General features: G+C 47.5%; 1 protein-coding gene and 1 long non-coding RNA gene across 6 annotated transcripts in view; one reads left to right on the forward strand and one right to left on the reverse strand.

Annotated features, from left to right (window-relative positions):
• LOC144754086 (uncharacterized) overlaps positions 1-18,664 on the reverse strand; it is a 168,904-nt gene extending 150,240 nt beyond the window's left edge. Inside the window, exon 1 of the long non-coding RNA XR_013594651.1 lies at positions 18,594-18,664. This is a non-coding gene — a long non-coding RNA (uncharacterized LOC144754086). The remainder of the gene's footprint in view (positions 1-18,593) is intronic.
• The window catches only part of LOC144754085 (uncharacterized), a 716,823-nt gene that overhangs the window by 495,805 nt on the left and 196,631 nt on the right, over positions 1-24,387 (forward strand). The window lies entirely within an intron of this gene.

A 24,387-nucleotide genomic window follows, 5' to 3' on the forward strand; every position in this document is an offset into this window, starting at 1 on the left:
GATGCACGGAGGGCGGGGGCGCGGCCAGTGACGTGGCCGGGCGCCCCGTCACGTGATGCGGGCACTTCCTGGCTTCACCTCCTCATCGGCGGCCCCCTCCTGGTACCGGGGGTCGCCGCGACGTTAGTCACAGCGGCGGGGGCCCCTCCACAGTCGCGCCGGGCTGCGGCAGTGATTTCCGGCGGCGATAAGGGGAAGGCTCCCTTTTAATTAATTAATTATCAATCACCAAAAGCGCACCAAAACGCAGGGTAGGCTCCTGCGGCGCTATTCAGTCATTTGCTCCTTGCGCCCACACAGCAGTTCTGGGGCAGAATAGCGCTTCCAAATTATAGTGCTTCCTAGGGGGAGCACAGCAGGCCCTCAGAACACAGCGCTTTTCTTCCCAAAGCGCTGGGTAGGCAGTCCAAGGCTTCTAGGGACACGCAGCTCCTCCCAGTCCAGCGCTTAAGGGCAATGTAGCAGCAGCACTTCCAAAGGGGCCACAGCTACCTGGGGGCACCAACCTCCCCAAACAGCGTCTGACAGGCGCCCCTCACGGAGGGGGGGCGAACAGTACCACAGCCAGCCCCAGGGGCACACTCCTCACCTCCTGGGGGGTTCAAGCCCACAGCATTCCTCCTCTTCTGGGCACCTCTTTCCCTCAGCGCTGGCGTAGTTCAAGGTCCCACAGCGTCAGGGACCTAGGGGGGCTCTCCTTTTGTCAAGGGCCCTGGGGGACAGTGGAGGGGGTGGAATGGATGCAGGGCCCAGCTCACAGGCCCATGTGGCGGTGACTCCTTGCAGCAGGTCCCCTCACGTCCCTGTCCCAGCTCTGTCTCTCCCTCTGGTGGCACTTCCCCCGTACTTATACCCTCCTCCCTCACAGCACCAGAACCTTCTAGAATGTTGGGGAAAACTGGTTCACACTGGCTCAAGGGGAGGGGTTGAGCACCCTGGGTGCCAGGCATTCCTCCAAAAGCTAGGGGTGGCTGGGTAATAATAACTAGACCGCCGACCTAACGCAGTCAGGTGGCACTACCCAGGGCCTTGGCATCCATTTTAAAAACACAGTACATTTCAGTCAGGTGCATTTTTAACATGGGGGAATATTTTCTGCACACCATTTCACGACATTTAATTTTACAACAGGGCAACTCTTACCACACATGGCCCTTACATGTTTAATACCATGGGGGAGGCATTTCAATTTAGGGGGGCAAACAGCGAAAACATTTTGGGGAAAGGGCCAAGTCCAACACCAAACCTACCCCTGAACCCTAAAATACCCCTGTACCCCAAAACCCAAACCTAGCCCTGAACCCTAAAACTATCCCTTACTCGCGGGGCGAACGCGGGGCTCCCATTCCCCCACGGGGGCCCCGCAGCCACTGGTCACCTCCGGCCGGCTTCCTCAAGGCGGCCGCAGGGCTCCTCCTGCTGCCCGGCCGCCAATCACAGCGCGGCCGGCCCGAGGCTATGCCCACAGGTCTCCAGTGATGCACGGAGGGCGGGGGCGCGGCCAGTGACGCGGCCGGGCGCCCCGTCACGTGATGCGGGCACTTCCTGGCTTCACCTCCTCATCGGCGGCCCCCTCCTGGTACCGGGGGTCGCCGCGACGTTAGGCACAGCGGCGGGGGCCCCTCCACAGTCGGGCCGGGCTGCGGCGGTGATTTCCGGCGGCGATAAGGGGTAGGCTCCCTTTTAATTAATTAATTATCAATCACCAAAAGCGCACCAAAACGCAGGGTAGGCTCCTGCGGCGCTATTCAGTCATTTGCTCCTTGCGCCCACACAGCAGTTCTGGGGCAGAATAGCGCTTCCAAATTATAGTGCTTCCTAGGGGGAGCACAGCAGGCCCTCAGAACACAGCGCTTTTCTTCCCACAACGCTGGGTAGGCAGTCCAGGGCTTCTAGGGACACGCAGCTCCTCCCAGTTCAGCGCTTAAGGGCAATGTAACAGCAGCACTTCCAAAGGGGCCACAGCTACCTGGGGGCACCAACCTCCCCAAACAGCGTCTGACAGGCGCCCCTCACGGAGGGGGGGCGAACAGTACCACAGCCAGCCCCAGGGGCACACTCCTCACCTCCTGGGGGGTTCAAGCCCACAGCATTCCTCCTCTTCTGGGCACCTCTTTCCCTCAGCGCTGGCGTAGTTCAAGGTCCCACAGCGTCAGGGACCTAGGGGGGCTCTCCTTTTGTCAAGGGCCGTGGGGGACAGTGGAGGGGGTGGAATGGATGCAGGGCCCAGCTCACAGGCCCATGTGGCGGTGACTCCTTGCAGCAGGTCCCCTCACGTCCCTGTCCCAGCTCTGTCTCTCCCTCTGGTGGCACTTGCCCCGTACTTATACCCTCCTCCCTCACAGCACCAGAACCTTCTAGAATGTTGGGGAAAACTGGTTCACACTGGCTCAAGGGGAGGGGTTGAGCACCCTGGGTGCCAGGCTTCCCTCCAAAAGCTAGGGGTGGCTGGGTAATAATAACTAGACCGCCGACCTAACGCAGTCAGGTGGCACTACCCAGGGCCTTGGCATCCATTTTAAAAAAACAGTACATTTCAGTCAGGTGCATTTTTAACATGGGGGAATATTTTCTGCACACCATTTCACGACATTTAATTTTACAACAGGGCAACTCTTACCACACATGGCCCTTACATGTTTAATACCATGGGGGAGGCATTTCAATTTAGGGGGGGAAACAGCGAAAACATTTTGGGGAAAGGGCCATGTCCAACACCAAACCTACCCCTGAACCCTAAAATACCCCTGTACCCCAAAACCCAAACCTAGCCCTGAACCCTAAAAATACCCCTGTACCCCAAAACCCAAACCTAGCCCTGAACCCTTAAAATACCCCTGTACCCCAAAACCCATACCTATCCCTAAACCCTAAAACTACCCCTGTACCCCATAACCCAAAACTATATCTGAACCTCTTAAAATACCCAAACACCCCAAAACATATACCTCATGAAAGTATGCGGAGTTATGGTATGCGGAAAGAAAATTGCGGAAGAATGGGCGTTTACCCCTCCCCCGGTAAGTACATTGGTGGCACGGCGGCCCACATCTCCAGCAACATACTCACTCGATTTGAAAAGTGCACAGGTCTCTCTCATTGATGGCCAGCACCGACATACACTTTTAGACACACTTCCCACTTTCCCACCACAAGTTCTAGAATTGAGAACTTTAGAGCTGGGGAGCTACGTTCGAATCTCGGCATCAGCTCAACATCCTGTGATTCCAGGCAAATCGCTTTGTCTCCCCGTGCCTACCATAAATGAATGTGTTCTTCTGCAATGTAAATTGTGCTCATGCCATGTTGTCGAGTTTGCGCTATATAATATTGCAAGGAAAAGTAAAGTAGGGAAACTCGAGTTCACACACTACTGAACGCGCACTCTTAAGTGCATCAGCAGTGCACTGTGAATCGGAGCGTTTCACAGGCCTGTCACAGATAAGAAATGCTATCAAAAGGAAATCCTACAAAACAATATACTACTGGCCGGCAGCAATTCATACCCGGACAACGTCGGGACGGGCTGCTAGTGTTCTATAATACTCTTTTTTTACCACTATCTGAAGAACACATGCAATCAAACCATTGTTGGTAGCACTCAACTCAGCTCTGGTTCTCCAGAGTTGGAAGAGATTCTCTCGACATTGATCAAACATCTTTAACTGGTTATGGAATATTTTCTATGTATTTTGGTGCAATGTTTCTTTCACTATCTGCAGGTACTTGTCTGTGTAGGTTTCTTGGTCATCTCCTTAATCACAAGGGCTTCTGAGAAGGAAGCTCGGTTAACAGTGTTTACATACTCTTATGAGTCTGACTTGTGTAGATACACTTTCTACTTGCTTTGGGTGTCTTGACAGAAAGTGAGCCACATTGTCTACTCCAGGGTGGCTTCTCAAGTCCAGATTTCACTGCTGTAACTGCACGACCCACTTTTCCATTCTCGACGGAGGATGCTTTGATGCACCTTGAAAGAGGTTGACCAGTGGCTTGTTGTCGATGTTGACTTTGAAACTCTTGCCATACAAGTAGTGGAACACCTTCTTTGGATTGCTAGTCCATCTCCTTTGATTTGGGTATAGCGAGTTTCCTCGTCTGTCAATGCTCTGCTTGCAAAAGCTACAGGGACCCATTTAATTCTGTCTTGACTCGACTGGGCTGGCATCTACTATCAGTTGGGTCTTGTTTTGTAGGCTAAATTATACCATCTTGGAGCAGGGCATCTTTGATTTTCTGCAAGGTTTGCTCATGGCTCAACCAGCTGCAGTAGTATACAATTCATAGGAAACTCCTGACTCCAGTGGCTGTGGTGGGAGTTGGGGCGATTATGAATATTATATGAATATCTTTTCCTTGTTTAGTTTTACAACATCCTTTGAGAAGATGTAGCCAAAAACACTTCATGTGGTCTTCAAATAATCTTAGCTTTTCTCGGTGTAGCATGAAGTCATGGCCTGAGAGTCTATTAAAAGCAGCTCTCATTTCGATGGTTTTTATCAATTGTTTCTCATTAAGATGTTATCATTTATGTTGATTATGTCTTCTAACCCCAAATGGGTTTCTCTTACTCCATTCAGAAAATCTTCCACTGCGTTGGAAATACTGACGTTCAGCCTTTTATATCTTTGGAGCCATAGATGGGGTGAGAATGTAGTGATGTATCAGCTAGCCAGGTCAAGAAGCTGCTGCTGCTGTTCTGCATTGAGACTGACTTGTGAAAACCATTGTGCTGCTGGGAGGTTTGCACATATGTCGTCCTTGCTCTGTGTGATAGTCGCTTGTGCTTAATAGCTGTTATGGAGCCCCATTTCTATATAGAGCAGTACAGAGCCTGGTTGCTTGGGCTTTGAGTGCTATGACTGTGGGGAATACCTACGGAATTGGTCCGCATACTTTCTCAATCACATCCATTGCTTCAATTCCTGGTCCATTTGGGGATGCTGTTGAACTTGCACTCACTGGTGCCACAGTGCCAGCAGTTTAATCATAGTGCCGATAAGTAGCTTGACTGTCCACCCCAATTGATGGACAGATGTTTGAAGTCTTTGAGTATGCTTTTGGTCTGATGGTCATGGACTTGGCACACAAAGAAAACAAATCCACCTTCTTCTGCTGTACAGCAGCTCTGCGGATGCCCGCCCTTTTCAGTGATGACGAGAAACCTCACTATTTTTATCTTGTGTTGCAAAATGTCCTCAAAGATTTCTGTTATAGGCAGTGGCGAGACACCTCCCTATGCACAGATTCTGGTCTTGGTGGGCCATAGCTTAGGGCCAGGTTTCTGGGCCTTGAATTGTTCATTGTCCATGATCTTCGTGAATGCCACGGTGTCCCTTAGGCCTTTGATACATGTTTTGTAAGCTCTTTTTAACACATTGGCTGGGCATAGGAAATTAGGAAACGTCTTCCTCTTCTTCAAACTCAAAGTACCTTCTGTATATTGATGATCTTCATTGTGCGGGACTATGTGTACTTGATAAGGGGTAGTATTTTGCCTAAGACTTCTTCAGTCTCGCCCCCCTCCTCTGCACGTTCACACAAAGTTGTTTAGTTTATTGCAATTAGAGCAGGTCCTCCCCTGCCCTTGACATTTTGATGATTGCTGTTGTGAGACGCATTGCAAGGCCGCAGTTTGAAATGGGCCCTCTGAACAAGGATCTAGTTCACCTTTCTACGACACTCGAAACCGCCCCTTAAATTTGCTCGGCTCTGCTGTCTGACAACTTGTAGTAAGGAGCAAGTACTAGCACGTCCTACAGCTTCATGCCAGGTTCCTACCGGATGTGCAACCGAGTCTCCAGTTGGGAGTCCATCTGTAGGAGAACTGGTCTGACGATTGCGCAACTTCGGGCGCATCAACAGATTACCTGAGTTTAAAACCGGGGAGGCTCCGGGACAGCTTCTAATCCGAACTCCCAGGCAGAATGGTAGTAATGATCCCTACCAAGGACTTACTTTGAAGTTTGGGGACACAGTTACCCTGTTGCATGACAACTTCGATGCCCCACTTACTGGAAGTATTTAACCACGGAGACTATTGAGAGCTTAGGGGCACATGCATGCTGCCCTTCTCATTCAGATGTACAGGCCAACCAAGGATACCAGGTGCCATTAGTCAGGAAGAAAGGAAATCTCCTACTTCGTATCTGGATAACTACTATTAACCCTCATAAGACGCCTTTTTTGCTCACTACCCTGGCACCCAGGTCATCACAGTCCCGCTCAATCAATCAGGGAAACTGTAAGCGCACTACTCACCTGTGTGGGTCTCAAGGCGCTGGGGGGGGGACGACAGGGGGCAGCACCCTCCTGAGACCCTCCTACCCTTATGGGATTTAAACATCACCACCAAGAAAATGACAGTCTTTAGGCAAAGGCACCTTAAATGCTGTGGTTGCTCCTTCTCTATCTGTCTCAACAACCATTAGACGTCCTTCAAAAATGTCATTAACCTCATACATTTACTGTCTTTTTTACAAATTACTGTATTGTCACTTCTTTTAGTTGCTTGGTTATGGGCACTTCACCTAGGTTTTCTATCACCTTTATCTAAAAAATATTTATAATTGAAACAATATGCTCCTTTTGCTTTCTGTATGTGTAAATACTCATGTTTGGAATCCTTTGGCTCACCATTTGCTTGCACATGCATTTCTTTCCTGCTTGCTAGTCATGTGAAACGCTGTGGCTGTCTTATGTGGCAGTCCCTCAAGCTAGCCAGTGTTATGTGGAGCTGGTAGTTTTATTAGGCCAAAAGTCTGGTCAAAATGAGAGTCCTTAGACCAGAAAATGTCTAGGCAAGTGTGGTTGCAGGTGTTCCCCGCCAGCTGGTGCTATGACGATAAACCTCTCAGGACGGGTGGACCAGCTGTGTACTGAAGGAGAGCGTTGGTTCATCCTCCAGTGATTCAGCAGGAGGTAGGTGAGCAATTAGTGCACATCTCCGGCTGTGTGGAGATAGGCTTGCTGGGTATTACTCTTGTGCCCTTGGGAATTGGAGAGTCAACGCTAATGCGGAGGGGGGGTGGAGGTGGAGAAACCATGGACATGCTAGCTCACCGCAGCACATTTATTTGGTGCAGAATTGGGGGCTACAAATACACATGTATTCCCTGGATTCCTGTTGTCAATGTTGTGAGCACATACCAGGCAAATGGAGATATGCAATGTGAAAGCCAAAACAATGGCACCGGCACAATAGGCTTCTATTCAGGAGTGGGTTGCAAGCGGTACCACGTACTTTTATTAGGTTGAGCCTAAACAGCGCCTGCAAAAACTGAGGTGTCAGACGCAATGCATAGCTGCCACTCTTGTTGCAAAGTAACCAAGAGGGGGAGCAACTAGATTTTCACGCTTGCTTGTAGCAAATCAACAGCAAGCCCAACTATTTGTTTTATTTCCAATTTAGCTGAAAGGTAGGGTGACCAGGAGTCCCGGATTTGCCCAAACAGTCCTGGATTTTCACCAGCTGTCCCGGCAGATTTCAGGAAATTCCTGTCCTGGTTTTTAGAGAGGGTCAACTGAAAACGGCGGGAGGTGTTTTTTATGTTGTACAAAGCAGGGATAGTTAGCAGTTATTTCTAGAAAGCAAGTGTAGCGTTTCAGAAGTAATGCGCAGGACACTAGGTCGAGGTAAAGCAGGTTTTATTTTGTGGAGCACTCGTCTTCTGCGTGTGGCCAGTATGCAGGTACAAACAGGAGTGAAAACGATACGCCTCCTCCTCGTTGTTCCCGTCTCCTAGCGACTCCTCCTTCAATCACCGGGTGTTCTCCTTCCACCGTGTCCCAGGGGTCGGATGGCAGCTTGGGTTTACTCAGGAATCCCAAAAAAGAAGAGGAAAACAGGGGGTAAGTGTTCCTGTGACGTAGTGCGTTTGAAGGGAAAGGGAGTGAGGGAGCAACCCAAACAAACCAGTGGTACACGTCAAGCAGAGAGGAGTGAGCATGTTGGGTTGGGGTTAGCTATATACAACGATCGGTCAGAGGCTGGCGCCTCTATCCTTCAGGCCTCTCCTGCCTCCCTATCCAGCCTGCGAACTGCTCTCGTACCTGTGTTAGCCACGCTCCTCCTGGTGCGTGGCTGCGCGAAGCGTGTTCCCAGAGGCCTCCTGGCTCCCCCGCCGTCTCTGGACTTTCCTCCGCTCCTCCTCGGCTGGATGTTCTCTCCGTATGCCTCCGTTCGCCGCTCTTTGTTACTCCTCTCTCTCCTCGACCTCCGGTGATAACACACACCGTCTTCCGGATCTCGTCTCCTCTTGTTGGTCCGAAGGCTGCGACGTTATCGCTGGGGGCGGAGTCCTCGACTACCGAGTCCCAGGGATCATTTCTGTGGTGTCTGGTTGGGACGAACAGATCCAGTCATCCTGTTGTGGAAAAAGAAGAGGTGCGATGATGCCCTGTACCTCCCACCAGTCTCTTGGTTGATCCATCCTTTCCATGGGTACACCCGCCCCGTGACAGGAAGTTAATTAACAAGCAAACCTCAGGGATTAAAAATAAAAAAATTTGTATGACCATACTGCATGTTCTGTAATTCTCTGCTGAGGAGCGCTGTCATTCTGTGTGCTCGCTTGAAGTAAAACTGTAGTCCGTCTTCTGTTTTCGTGAAATGTCCCGGTTTTGGCTTTATAATTCTGGTCACCCTACTGAAAAGACAAGTCGGTTTGCACGCAGAAATGAAGAGACGGAAAGTCCTCTGTTTGCAGTGCCTTTCTTTAAAAGTGTCTGGCTCAATTGAAATGTAAAGGAAGTGTCACCTTTTCTTTGAAGTCTTGCTGTGGTTGGGGCAGACTATCAGTACAAAGATAAAATGTGCCTCTTTGTCAGGTGCTTCTAAGCCGCCTCCTGTGCTTTTCTGATAACAACTCTTCCGTCTGATTTTCTGACAGTGGTATGTCATTGTCGAAGTGCTCTGTGTTGTGCTGCTGGGGAGGAGGAGGTTGAACTGCAGCCTGCTTCTCAAAAGGCACTCAGGGAAATGTCGCAAGGGCTCAGGCTCTCAGAAGGTATTGGAGTTCTCACCGGCAGAGTCGACTTGAGGGTGTGTGCACTGCAGGAGGGATGACCACCGGAGGCTGGAGCAGAGAGCCAGGAACTCTCACTGTTGCCAGTTTAATGTTAGTGCTTGTGAAAGTCTATGATTGCTTGATATTTTGCTTGTGATAAAGTGTCACTCATAGTCGTTGAATGTCACTCACAATTACACTGAAATTATGTAAATGTCACATATGAGCAATCTGAAACCGTGGCAGCTTTGACACTGTGAGAATCACAGAAACTTAGTTTAAATGTTTAAGCCACACCTAGAACTGCACAGGCCACGCCCCCTTTTTTAGAGACCTCCCACACACTTTATTCATCCCATTTAAAGTCCTGGGCCTGGTTACCAGAGACCTGGCATCACCCATGGTACACTCAGTAAAATCTGGAGCCTGAAAGGGACGTTAGATTGAAAAATAAAAGTAATTCGCTGTAAACATGGAAGCAGCCAAAGCTTGTTGAGGTCAACAGGTTACAAAGGAACTGCCGGAATCTCGAACTTGCGTGTGTTAGAAAAAAACACGTAGTAAAATCTTACATTACAGTAATTTTAACCGTCAAAAACGTGTGTTTCCTTCCGTAGAAGTAACGTCCCCAACTGGGCACTCCTTGTTTGAAAAATTCAATAATCATTCATAAAGGTCGTTTGATGGTATATCCATAGATTAATTTTATTCTTTGTTGATTGTACTATTTCATTCATAGTGCATTTTTAAGAAATGTTTCTCATTCCATGTTGTGCCCAATGCATTTCGGGCAGAAGCCCTTCATCGGGGGGCTTTAATTCTGAAAGTATAAAGTATTGACAATGTTTTCACCATCAGAAATAGGAATTCAACATTTGCATCAAGTCGTGCATCTGTGCTCTATTAAAAACATTTCTCAAACGTGAAAAATGATTCTCATGCGTGAAAATAATAAATACTGTGTCAAAAAATGATCTTGTGTCAATTGTGTTTCTTTCACTAAACACGTATTGCTTACATCATAAACTGCGATAAAAAGTGATTTTGCCGTGTGTATTGTGTGGTGTTTAGCAATCGTGTCTAGAAAAACATGCAAGTGAACCTATATGCGAGCGTGAAAGAACAATGAAATGGAACGCGATCTTTTTTTAATAGAGTGTGCAGGGTGACCGTTAATGGGCGTGTGATTAGCATGCAGAGAGGTGTAGAAGAAAGACGCTTACCGTCGATTTGGTAAGCGTGTTTCTTTGACACCGATACTGGACTTTAAATTAATGTTACCCTTATGACGGAAGTGATCATAAAGCATACTTTTGTACACATTACAGGTGTATTGATGACCTTCAAAATTCGAGTTAACCTTGAATTTACTAAAAGGTTAGAATTTGTTGAATACTTGGTAAACCTCTGCATGCTAATCACACGCCCGTTAACGGTCACTCTGCACGCTCTATTCAAAAAAGATTGCGTTCCATTTCATTGTTCTTGCACGCTTGTATATAGGTTCACTTGCACGTTTTTCTAGACATGATTGCTATTCCCTCAAACACCCCACCGATACACACAGCGAAGTCACTTTTTATCGCAGTTTATGATGTAAGCAATAGTGTGTTACTATCCATGCTTTCTTCCTGCCCAATTGACTACGCCCATTTTCGAGGATGAGCGAGGAGTCGATGCGAGGTGAGGAGGACGCTGTCTCACCTACCTTTGTTCTCGGCGAAAATAATCCAGCGTCCAGCCTCTGTGTTTTTCGGCAGCGGGGGCGAAATCCTGTGCTCCCCCGTGCAGCGGCAGCCGTAGGTTCCCAAAAAAGAAAGCGGCAGGCGGAGGGTTGCAGCAAGCTCCCCGGTAGCGGTCTCAGCTGCCTCTCACAGCCGCGAGTGCCCCACAGCGGGGCTCCGTAGCGGCAGGAGCCGCGAAAACACCCCTCCCTCCCGCCGCGAGCGTTCCGTAGCGGCAGGAGGGCTTCACTGGAGGGCTCCACAGCGAGGGTTTCACAGCGGCAGGAGCCGTGAACCACCACACCCTTACACAGCGGCAGGAGCCGCGAGCGCGCGACATTGGCAAGAGCCACGAGGGCCCCATAGCGGCGGGAGCCGCGAACCTCCAGCAGCGGTTGGATCTTCAACGCATAAGTACAGCAACAGGACCAGCGTGAGGAGAGGCAAGAATAATAAAGCTGCAGCCCCCGTCAGTTGCAGCGGCTGTGTCAGTGGCAGAAAGAAACGGCCGCGTGAGACACTCCCACACTGGATGGAGCAGTGACAGCAAACACAGAAAAAAGCACCAACGCCAGCAACCTCCCCATAAGTTAAGGTAAGGTACGCCGGTCCCCAGGGTATGCACCAGAGGACTAGGAGCCCCTGGAAGTAGCAGTATCACGCCAGCTGCCTATTACCCCTGAATTAGAAAAAAATTTGTGCAAAAGTACGCAACAGACCACCATGAGATCAGGGGAAATAAGGGGGGCACCAGGCGTCCAGCACCTGAAACCTGAAAAAGAGGAAGAGGAGGGAGAGGACTTAACAAAGGACTTAACAGAGGACAAACTAGAATCGGAAAAGCTCAGTAAGCCAAGAGAAAGGGAGCAAGAACAGTTCTTGGAACCAGACTATAAACAGGACACGGGGGGCAAAACAGAAACGGATTAAACACAATTAAACAACAATACCCATACCCCCATCAGGGCAACCGGCTCCCCTATTAAAACCAACATCAAAAGCAGCAAACGGGCTCTCATCACAGATTTCTTAAAAGTATGTCGCAGCTTATCCCCAGGGAAGCAAAAGATGCACAAGGCAGCCAATGAAGCAAAGGAGGCAAAAGAAGCCAAGGAGTACAAGTACAGGGGGGGCAGCGCAGACAATGAGATACATAAGGACAAAGTCAGTAGGTCAATAAGCACTGAGGACACAGAGCATAAGGCCCTTAAGCTGTCCGTGTCGGAGGATGGAAAATGTACTAAATCTATTAAGAGCCCATTATTTGCTAATCATGGACTCCACCAACAGGACATTCAGGCCGTAGTACACAACGAACGGGGATTTAAACGGGAGTCGGCACTTACACCCAAACAATGGACCTGCCAAGCACAAACAAATCAACTAAGGCAGCAAAACCAACAGCCTCAAATAGCCCAACAAACTGCTTGGCAGCCTTGTGAAGAACAGAGCCAGGATGGTGACCTGGTGCTTGAGCAGGAAAGTTATGACAGCTTTGACAGCTCGCATGCAATACTAAACACACCTGTAGACCCACAACCTGATCTACCACTTGTCCAGTTCACGGGTCAAATAACTAACGTACAGGAACAACTTGCCATAAATTCGAAACTACTAAGCAAGCAACCGCAAATAGCACAGCATTTGACGCAGACGTCATGCCAAAGCAAGATAAATGGATCACCTTTCAGACCACCCCAGGAAACTGAACCAGCCAACCTAGCCAGCTACCCAGAACTCCACAAATCACCCTCACCAGGACGATGTACCAAGAAACAAGAGGGACAATACCCCAAGGAACAACAAGAAAGCCCATCAACAGGACCTTTTTGGGATCAGTTACTTGGCATCATGAAGACGATTGGATCAGCAGCAACATATCAAGCTGGACACTCAAGTTGAGCTACTAAACGCACTAGCCTTATATGTGCAGGGAATAGACCAAAAACTACATGACTTAAATGCCATGATAACAAAGGTACAACAAGCACGGGACTTCACTTATTACACGTGTCATTGCCATCAAATAATCGACAAGCTTGCAACTGTCCCGACTATAATGTCAGAGTTGCTGGGGGCAGTAAGGGACACACATTTAAATTCCACAACTTCAACGGAAGGAGAGCTTAAGGAGGTAGACGGAACCAAAAAGGACACCCTTACCATCAATATTAAACCATTAAAAGAGGGAAATAACCTGCCAGTCATAGAGAAAGACTGGGAACGACCAGAGGAACATCGCACTTGGAAAGCTCAACACCATCCCCGAATCAAAGCATTTCATCGAAGGAACCGGCACAAAGCAAGGAACAAGAAACCCTTGCAAAACCTCTTTCAAAACTGGAACGTAAACGCTTGAGGAAAGCAAGGAAAAGTAAAATAAACAAGGTCACCCCACAAGTTTCGCCGACACCAACCCAGAAAAGACCGGATGAAAATAACGAGATTGGCAGTGAGCCATCTAGCACGCGAATCATAAAATCTCAGTATTAAAAGAAACCGCAGCCACAAGAAATCACGACGGAAAAAACTAAATAAAAAATGGAAACTTGTCAACCAATAAAATTTATGACATGTTTAAATCGTCGGCTGAGAAGGAAAAGGACAAAGCAAAAAACAAAGAACTCGTAAAATCAGACATAACGCAAACCTCCAAGAACCCAATTATAAAGGAAAAAGAAACCACAGCGCAGGAAATAGCAATAAGTGGGAAAGGTGAAACGTGGACAAGAAATTGCAATAATGAAACGCAAAATAACCCAGATTTCCAACGCACAATAGAGTACATTGAAAAGATACAACAAGACCAAGTCAAATCAGTCCAGCTCAGCAAAATACATCGACAAGACCCAACAGAACTATTATCAGGGATTTCGATTGATTATAACAAAAAACAATCGCCCACGGCTCAAAGTCAGATAGAATTGATTCCACATTATAAATCGAGAGGAACCCATGACATACTAAATCAAAGTACAATTATAAAGCTACTCAAATCCTTACCAGCCCTGAGCCATATAACATCTAGTGACCTGGAAAGAATTGAATTCAAACCTACCACTAGCCAAATAGGAGTCGAAAAAACAATAGCCACCTGGATAAACTATTCAGTCACTGAACAGATCTTGCGTCACAAGGAGTTATTCGCAGAATGGGGTATAGAACTAAAAGAGGTGGCACCTCCCCGTTACCCGAGTCCCCTACATCACCCCCACTGTATAGAGGGTATCCTAAAAGGAGCAAAAGGCCCAGAGACTCACGATCAAATAAAGGATGACGTCAAATTCACAAGACAAATCACAATTACAATTTTACACCCAGACAAAACTCAAAAAGAGGTCAACCAACACTGGAGATCACCAATTACACAACAAGGAGCTGCATGAACAAAATCCCACACAAAATCAAACACAGCACAGGACATCAACATCTGTTCCTGGAATGTGAATGGCCTAGCGTCTAAAATAGGAGAAACTGACTTCGTTGACTTTATTCTACAGTATGATATACTGCTGCTGCAAGAAACCTGGCAGACAACACATACGCCGATTGTAGGCTATAAAGAACATTTAAATCTAGCTAAAAAGGAGTCAGCAAACGGAAGAGCCAAGGGTGGTCTATCAATATACATTGCCACAGAAATCCGATGGGAAGAAGAAAACATTGATTTAGACTCGAGCTGGATGCAATGCATTAAATTCAAAGTTAACACCACTTGCACATTGATAATAATGAACATTTACATCCACCCAGCTCACAAGCATAAGGGGAGACACATCCAACAACTTGCAGCCACTATCAAAACTTTAAAGGCAATACACCCACACGCCAACATAATATTGTCCGGTGACTGTTGGACAGGCCGCGTGGCTGGGCCGTCCCCCCTCCGCACAACGGGGCCCGGACCCCGGCTCTCCCTGAATCCCCAGCAAGAGCCACCCTGGCATCCCCCCGAGGCAACCCACAACCCGTCCACAACGGGACGCCAGCTCCTGAACCCTCCCGTACCGGCTGGCCCTGGTCCCCGTCAGCACCATGGCCCCGGCCCAGCCGCCATCTTTGGACACTACAGCACGAGGCCGCATGGCCTCGACTCGACCCCAACCCTGGGCCTGGCCCGGCCCCGACATCGCGGCACCAACCTCCACACAGGAGGTAAAGAGACCACTTGGCAGGTCAATGAAAGAAGAAGGCGTCAACGGCTCTCCTCCGCCGGGTGTCGATCACCCCCGGCCTCCCTCGGCGCTGGCTCCAACCCCCTGCTGGGTGTCGGGACCCCCTCATTCCGGACCTCCCGACCTCAAGGCGCGAGGGTCCGGGCATCAAAGGGATCCAGACCTATAACTGGGGAAGCCCCAGACCAGGAGGGCAGTTGTATCCTGGAGTCGAGAGACACCGAGAAGAACTCATCCTTGACGGACTGCTGGCGCTGCCGCAGCCCTGCCCTGTGAACACTTCGTCTTGGCCTGCTGGCGCTGCCGCGGCCCACCCTCGTGAAACCATCATCTTGGCCTGCTGGCGCTGCCGCGGCCCTCTGCAACGTGAACTACCGCCTTGGCCTGCTGGCGCTGCCGCGGCCCTCTGCAACGTGGACTACCACCTTGGCCTGCTGGCGCTGCCGCGGCCCTCTGTACTTGAACCATCACCTTGGCCTGCTGGCGCTGCCGCGGCCCCTTCATTGTCGACCTTCATCGTAGCCGGCTGGCGCTGCCGCGGCCCAACCTTGCAGACTCCTAAGCTCGAGGATTGTGAGCTTCTCTCTTACCACCCTCTGTACCGACCCGGTACCAAGACTGTCCCGCTACTACTTTCCCTACAGAGACTAGAATTGAGAGGACCCTCGAGTCCTGAATCTCCTGTACCGCTGATAACCTTGCCGCAAGAACCCTATATAAAGAGTGTTGATCTCATCCTTGTGTGGTGTCTATCTGTGGGGAGGGAAGTGACTTGTCTGTACGATCGCCGGAGACGGCCCTCATCGGAGGCCTCTCCCCCAGTATTCGGCCGACCCTCTGGGTCCCCGTCTAACATGACTTTAACATGAACTTGATGCAAGCCCAAGAGAAAAACCTACCAAAAGGAATAACCGTCAGGAGCAATAATACAACAAGACGGGACACATCGGGCAGGAAATGCGCCGCACAGTTAGACAAACAAGTATTATACACTCTAAACGGTCAAGGCCCGCAAGATAGCCCGGCAGCTTTCACAAGAGTGACGGCAAAATCAGGAGCAACCATTGACTTCACCTCAGCTGACCCAGATTTATTCCCTAGCATTACAAACTTTCAAATAATAGAAAGAGTAGAAAGTGACCACTATCCCCAATCATTCACATTAATTGACTTCAAGAAATAGTCTCTGCCATCAAGTGCGCTGACGCATTTTACCCAACTGTACAATTTAAATCGGCTAACATGGAACGAAAACACGGTAGATACAATCATGGAGTCTTGTACAGATTTCCTGACCACCATAGGTGCAAAACCATTGGGGATAGAGGCTTGGGAGTCCTTAGTTAACAGCTTGCACAGAATGTTCATACACAGCTCCAAAAACAAAAAAGCGGCCGGGATCAGTGCGTCAGAATGGTAAACTAAAGCGCTAAGGACAAAAAAACAAAAATTAAACAAAGTATTGAGACAAATGCAAACTCATGGTCAACAACCTTCACGGGAGGCCCTTACAACTATTAAACGAATGAAAAGTGACCTAAAAAAAGAGACTTGGGATGCTAAACGTAAATACAACGAGCAGCTCTGGACAAAAATGCTCTATGTAAATCGACAACAAAATTCTAAGCAGTTCTGGGCCCAGATTAATGTTTTATCCAATGGAAAAAAAATCGGCATTTCAACTCTGATATAACCGAGCATGCATGGCGAGCTCACATAGAAGCTACATATAATTTACAGACAGCCCTCAGAGCTACTGCTAAAAACGAAATAGGGAAGGCGATACAAACACACCATAGTACCATCAGTGAGATTCCAACAAGAGAGCAGAGGAAGGTAGAGACACTGAAACGAACCTCGCAGGCCCTAAATAATACGACTAGCAACCCGTACTTGAAACATCAGAGCAACTCACAAGGAAAACAAAAGGAAGGAAAATTGCAGCAAAATTATCCGGAAACACCAATGTCAGACCAATTAGTCGTCGAAAGCCAGATCTCACAAAAACAAGTAATGAATACTATAAAAAAAGCAGGGATCAGATGGGGCACCGGGACCCAATGGTCTGCCGAAACGCCCTATTAAAAAAATACTTACAATTTTGGTCCAAACATCTAACCATACTGTTCGACAATATCTTCGAATCCCACACCATCCCCGACTCCTGGCGAGGAAGTATATTGCATCCAATATTTAAATCAGGGGCTCGTGCAAATCCCTTAAACTACAGGTTGATAGCCCTGTTAGATGTTGAGGCAAAAATCTACGCTGCAAACCTGCTTAAGGATCTAGAAGACTGGGTAGATAACATCAAACTGATCCCCAACTCACAGACAGGCTTTCGAGCTGGAATGGGCACTTTAGCAAACATTTCCGTCGTTACACTCCTGGCCAACCAATCCATCACAAATTCCAAAGTATTGTATTTGTGTGTCGTGGACCTCAAGGCGGCCTTTGATAAGGTCCATAGACAAGCCTTGTGGGCAAAAATGGAATCTTGGGGTGCACCTTCAAATTTATTGAAAGCAACCATCGACCTTTACTCGAAAACATGGGTTCAAATAAAAATGGGAGATGGTCGAAGTCTAACAAATAAAATTACTACCACCAATGGCCTAAAACAGGGATGCATCTTGGCCCCCTGTTTATTTAATATATATACAGCTGACCTAGACAATCGCCTACGTTCAACACTAGGCGATCCTCCAAAATTGGGGAATGTGAGAACAGTAAGCTTGCAATACGCAGATGATATTGTGCTGCTCTCCCAAACGCCTCGTGGCCTACAACGACTAATAAACAAATTGGCAGAATACACAGACCTAAACCAACTACAGATAAACTTTAAAAAAACAAAGGTCATGTGCTTTTCCAGTCCACAGAAAAAAATACCAACATTTATTTGGACGATTAACAGCAACAGTTTGGACCGCGAGGAGACACATAAGCACTTGGGATTAACTCTGGATAGCCATCTTAATTACAAGCAGCACCAAGAACATCGGAAAACAAAAGCTAAACAACTACTGTTTGCATTTAAAACCTTGCTAAAAAAACTTAGTGACAGTTCCACTACCCACTTATTAAAGGTCGTGGCATCAAAAAATTTTACCTGCAATTACATAAGGTTCCAAACTAATAAATGCAAAGGATGCAACATCCTTGAATATCGCCCAAAGCAGCCTCTTTAAAAAACTGTTCAACATCCCGCGCCATATCTCACAAGACCGGATAAGACTTGAATTTGGGCTAAAAAAAAATCAGACCATGGCAAGATAGGGAGCGCTGGTTAAATACTATTGGAGAATGCGGGCAGCAGAGGACGACTCCCTGGTACATTATTGCTGGCTGGAGGTCGAAAAGCAATCAAAACTGACCAATTCGGTCTATTAGTTTTAAAAAAAATCGATTGAGGCTCTAAAGTTAGATGAAGATTGGCACACTACACCGTCCTACTTGGAGTTTAAACAATTGGTCAACAAAACAGTTAACCAAATGTCCCAAGACCAGGATAAAGCCACGTTGTCCACGAAAACAAATGCATGGACGGTGTTGCCGACATATAAAAAGCTAAAGCCCCAACCATACCTTTTGGAACACTTTGCAAATCGAATGAAACAGCAATTAATTCTACTGAGACTGGGTGTGTACCCAACTAAAGATTTAACTCCCAAATGGAAACGTACCTGGCTTTCAATGGACTGTCGCCCTTGCGGACAAGGTGACGAATCAGTGCTCCACCTACTTTGTATTTGTCCGGCACTATTATCCGAACGGAAAAAACTGCTGCGGCCGCTATTGAAAAAAGAGCAGATAAGGACATGCAGATCTGCAGTAATAAATTGTTTAGGAGGATCAACAGTGCAATTGGCATGTAAATCATTAACGCTTTTAAGTCTAGCAGCAAAAGCGCTAGAAAAGAAAGACACAGAACTCGATCCAGAAAAAGATTACGACATTTGCTTCTAAGCAAATATAAGTACAAGAATCAGATTCCTCAAGCTATAACAACTCTATAAGAATAAAAGGCACTAATTGTACTGTTTTCCTTTGCTTTCATTTGCTTTAACGATCAAAAAAATGTTAATGGAAAGTTTACTAAGTAGTATTTACATATGAATTTTAAGTCACAAGTGTCTACGTGTTTTTAGCGGTTAAACCACTCTTTGTATGATTTAAACCAAATCAAATAAAGTATTTTTTTTAAATGTAAGCAATGTGTTTAGTGAAAAACACAATTGACACAAGATCATTTTTTGACCCAGTATTTTTATGTTCACGCATGAGAATAATTTTTCACGTTTGAGTTTTTTTTTTAATATAGCACAGATGCACGACTGGATGCAAATGTTGAATTCCTATGTGTGTGAAAACATTGTCAATACTTTATACTTTCAGAATTAAGGGCTTCTGCCCGAAATGCATTGGGCACAACATGGAATGAAAGCATTTCTTAAAATGCACTATGATTGAAATAGTACAATCAACAAAGAACAAAATTAATCTATGGATATACCATCAAGCAAGACCTTTATGAATGATTTATTGAATTTTTCAAAAAAAGGAGTGCCCAGTTGGGAACGTTACTTCTACGGAAGGAAACACACGTTTTTGATTTAGAAATTACCCTCATGCCCAGGAGGGTTCACCGACACGGCACCCAACCTCCTGGAGAAAACCCAATTGAACTACACTCAATTCCTCGGTCCATTTGGATTTCATCAGTAATTTTAACCGTGTCAGGCTGCACGTTGTAAAAGTTGACAAAACACCTTTCCTCCCTCTATTTCGACAGTTTTTTTCAAAAAGAAAATCAGGCTGAAAACAATGTCCGGCCAGACCTGAGAGCCTCGGCCGGAAAGAGCGCGCGCGCGCCTGCGTGAGTGCGTCAGAGAGACGCGTGACGGAGCGCGAGAACGGGCGATACCACTGGGCCGGGGAAGGCGGGGGGGCGAGATGGGTTATTGTAAAAGCCCCCGCCCGTTATGTGCCAGGTAGGGTGGGGGCCAGGCGCAGGTTATGTTAGCTGAACCTCTGGGCCTCGGATCTCGGCGGGGCGAGAGGCTCTCGCGGCAGCACCTCCCTCTGCCCCCGTCGCCGCCTGTCCTGTTATTGTTCCCCTCCCCTGGCTGGCAGAGCGCGGCGCGGGCCTAGCGTCCTTGTTACGTCACTGCGCACGTCAGGGTTCTCGCGCTCCCACTGAGCCTCGTCTTCACTCCAGGCCTCTCCCGGGCACGATGCGCGTGCTGTTTCCCGCCCTTTCCGAGCCCTCCCCTGTTCCCTCTCCTCTCTGTTCTGTGCAGATGACCCATCCTTAGCTCAGGTAGCCTTCCCCCGTCATTATGACCTGTAACTGCTGTCGAGAAAAAGGATGCCCCTGTTGTCCATCCCCTAGCAACAGTAACCTCAGCAGAGCCCCCTGGCCCCACAATCCTTTGGATATGCATTCCCCAGGGGACTGGGATGCCCGCCCTAACAGCATGCTTGACACCCCTCTCTACCCCAGTGGAAACTACGTAATGACTTCAGCCACAGGGAACACAGACCTCTATGCATCTCTTTCGGCGCATGATTATTGCCCCTGCATTGTCTGCACTAGACCCTGCCCACAGACATCCCGCTCATATCTTATGCCCACAGAAGCTCAAGCCAAGCATGCCTCAACGTCACGTGTTGCAAATGTGAGAGGCAGAACCACACGCACCCCATTCATGTACACCAGTGAAGTAGACACCCCGGCCATGTACACCAGTGAAGTACACACCCCGGCCATGTACACCAGTGAAGTACATACCCCGGTCATGTACACCAGTGAAGTACCCACAGCGGTCATGTACACCAGTGAAGTAGACACCCCGGTTATGTACACCAGTGAAGTACACATCCCAGTCATGTACACCACAGAACTCTTTGTTCCTGTCAAATCCAAGAAAGTTTCAACTGCCTCAATAGAACTTGCACGAGTTAAATCTAGCCATCATGCAACCCAGGCAACCACATCTGACGAAGAAGAAACACCAGTGCAAACCACCATTGAAGAACCCACCCCAGTCAAATCCACCAAAGTTTCAACTGCCTCTATAGTACTTGCTCGCCCCAAGCACACCAAACAAACACCTTACCCAGCCACATCTGATACAGAAGAAAAGGCCTCAGTAAAACCCACCCCCACTAAATCCTCCAAAGTCTCAACTGCTTCTAAAAAACTAGCTCGACGCAAGCATACCAAACAAAAACCTAACCGGGCCACATCTGATGCAGAGAAAGAGGTCCCAGTGCAGCCCACTCCAGTAAAATCCACCAAACGCTCGACTGCCTCTATATTACTTTCTCAACCCAAGCACAACAATAGAACACCTATCCCAGCCACATCTGATGCAGAAAAAGAGGTCCCAGTGAAACCCGCTCCAGTAAAATCCACCAAACGCTCAACTGCCTCTATAATACTTACTCAACCCAAGCACACCAAAAGAACACCTACCCCAGTCACATCTGATGCAGAAGAAGAGGCCCCAGTGAAATCCGCTCCAATAAAATCTACCAAAGTCTCGAGTGCCTATATAAAACTTGCTCAACCCCAGCGCACCAAAAGTACACTTACGTCAGCCAAATCTGATGCAGAAGAGGAGGCTCCAGTGCAACCCGCTCCAGTAAAATCGACCAAAGTCTCGAGGGCCTCTATAGTACTTGCCCGACCCAAGAACACCAAAATTACAACTACCCCAGCCACCTCAGATTCAGAAGAAGAGTACCCAGTGCAACCCGCTCCAGTAAAATCCACCAAAGTCTCGAGGGCCTCTATAGTACTTGCCCAACCCAAGAACACCAACATTACAACTACCCCAGCCACCTCAGATTCAGAAGAAGAGTCCCCAGTGCAACCCGCTCCAGTAAAATCCACCAAAGTCTCGAGTGCCGCTATAGTACTTACTCGACCCAAGCACACCAAAATTAAACCTATCCCAGCCACATCTGATGCAGAAGAGGCCCCTCTGAAATCCACCAAAGTCACTACAGCCTCTATAGAACTCGCCCCAGTCAAACCCACCAAACGGACACAGGACTCGGACATATCTGAGGCAGATGAAGAAAACCCAGTAAAACCTGCCTCACTCAAACCTGTCAAAGCCACAACTGCCTCTATAGTACTCGCCCCAGCCAAAAACACCAAAAAGTAATCCTTTCACAATACTGCCTTTTTAAGCAACTGATCAAAGAATAGCACTCACCCCAATTTATACTGCAACAGGACTAGCAGCCTCTGGGAAATATGCTATAGGAATACCTGCTGCAGGGTTTCCAAAAATAATCCATATCATTTCCCAATTGAACTGTTGCCACTTGCCATGATCCTCCAATGCCCACTGTAACACACCTCATGCTTTCTATATGTGGTTTATCTGCTTTTTGCTTGTCTACATGGCGAAGAATACCCACTGCATGATTTAACCATGGATATCAGTTGTTTTGCCAGGTATGTATAAAGACTGCAACAGTTTTCAGGGAGAACATGCTAGCATCTTTTTACTTTATATCTATTTACTAACATTTATTTAGCAATATAGTGCCTACTCATATCTCAAAGTACATGTGACCCTTTGGATTCGTCATAAAATCTTTGCTACTCATTGCTGAAGTGTAATTTGGTTTATTGCTCTATGCAGTTATCTTTCCAGGTGCTGCCTGCCCACCCAGTACAATTTCCGCCGTGATTACACCCAACACTTTGCTATTGCCTCATGCATTACATTCACCCTTTCACTATTAGTAGGCATTCATTTCTATGTTTATTCTTAGCCCTCTAGACCTGGATCCGGGATTAATGGACATTTATTAAGGCCGTAGGAGACCACCAAGTGTTACGTGGAGGAGGTACCTCCAAAAAGGAGTCAATCATAGCTGACATGTAAGCCTTATACTCTATGTACTCACATTAGCTCCATTCAAAAGAAGGAAAGCGTACAAAAAAGGTTATAACCATTTGGCAAACTGCTTTTAATTTTTGGAGGTTATGCTGTACAATGACACTGCAAGGCCTACCATTGGCTATGACCTACCGTTGGCTATGATTCCTGAACTCTCAAGACATTTGAGAATAGCAGCAGCCATCTTTAATGTTAAGTTTTCCTGTGGGCCCCTGCGTCCTTGCAATGCTGCAGCTGGGATTTTACTGTCTGAAAGCTCGAGGTAGTGTTGACCGGCTTGGAACTTAGCAAATACGAGGAAGCTATATTATAAACCTTCTTGCTCTGAGTCTTTCCCTGGAAAGGCTGATGATTCTTGCAGGGTGTCCATGAAGTCTGGACTGAGGCTTTTCTTTTCTTGGACAACAAACTTAATTTCCCAGCAGGCCATGAACTCTCACATAGGGATTGATTTATTTGCTGGTGAAAAGGGTATTCCATCACAATGGGGACAGAGTACTCTTTCTGCCACCCAAAGGTGCACCTGCTTCATTTGGAGTCAGGCGGACCTTGAATGTATAGAGGCCGGAGCCTACTCCATCTCCACCACCCCTACACATCTACGACTGCCTGATGGAGGGAGAGGCGTCAGAGGTTTGGCTATGTGTCCGCATGTGCTATTTAGATTGGGCGTACACATGGCCACTTTTCACTGCCTGTCACCGCCATGAAAAACATGTCAGTAAGGAGCAGTGAAAACTTTTAAATGATCCCCACGCCATGGGAGAATGCTACAATGGTGAGGAGATCTTTGTTCTTTAAATTTTCTAAAAGAAAATCCTGCATTGGAATAAAAAAAAAGTTGTAAGTTTGATGTATGCCTCCGTCATGTTAATGGGGCCATCCGTCAAACTTACAATGCATTTCCAGGAACCACAGTGTTAGTGATTACTGGAAATGCTAGATCTGTCTGCAGGGGCAGCGGGCATCCCTAAATATTGAGGGCAGAGTACCCTTGCTATGGCGGGAGTCAAGTACTCGGGCATGGTGACAGTACTCCATCCGCCAAAAATTAAATGAGTCCCATAGGAGGCGTGACGGCCATCTTGAATATTTGGTTGTAAATTTGCTCATAGCCCACTGCAGCTGCAGTCCGAACCTTGCTACACGGATCTAGGATCTCCTTTTGCTAAAGACCTGTTGCTTCCTTGTATTGCATTAAAGAACAATGGGAATACAGAGAACTATTTTTGGAAGTTGTGTTAGCAAAAAATTAACTTTGAACTATTTTGAACATTATAAACTCTTATGAGACTGGTTTGTTGTATGTTTTATGTAATGGGACAGGAAGCACTATTAAGCGCGGACTATGTAACTAATGTTATGTATAACTGTCAAAACATGAGATAGTAGAGTTCCAGTACGTTTTCCTTCAATATGGTTGAACTTGTGATGCCAGACACGAATGTTGCCTCAGAAGTACCAGGAAGGTGATGCTCTTTCCACTGTCTCCCCCTAACCAGTCCACCACCTGCCAGAATGATACCACTGAGCAAGGATAGTGATGCCCGTCAAG

This window comes from Lissotriton helveticus, chromosome 5_1 (assembly GCF_964261635.1).
Source record: "Lissotriton helveticus chromosome 5_1, aLisHel1.1, whole genome shotgun sequence".
NCBI lineage: Eukaryota > Metazoa > Chordata > Amphibia > Caudata > Salamandridae > Lissotriton > Lissotriton helveticus.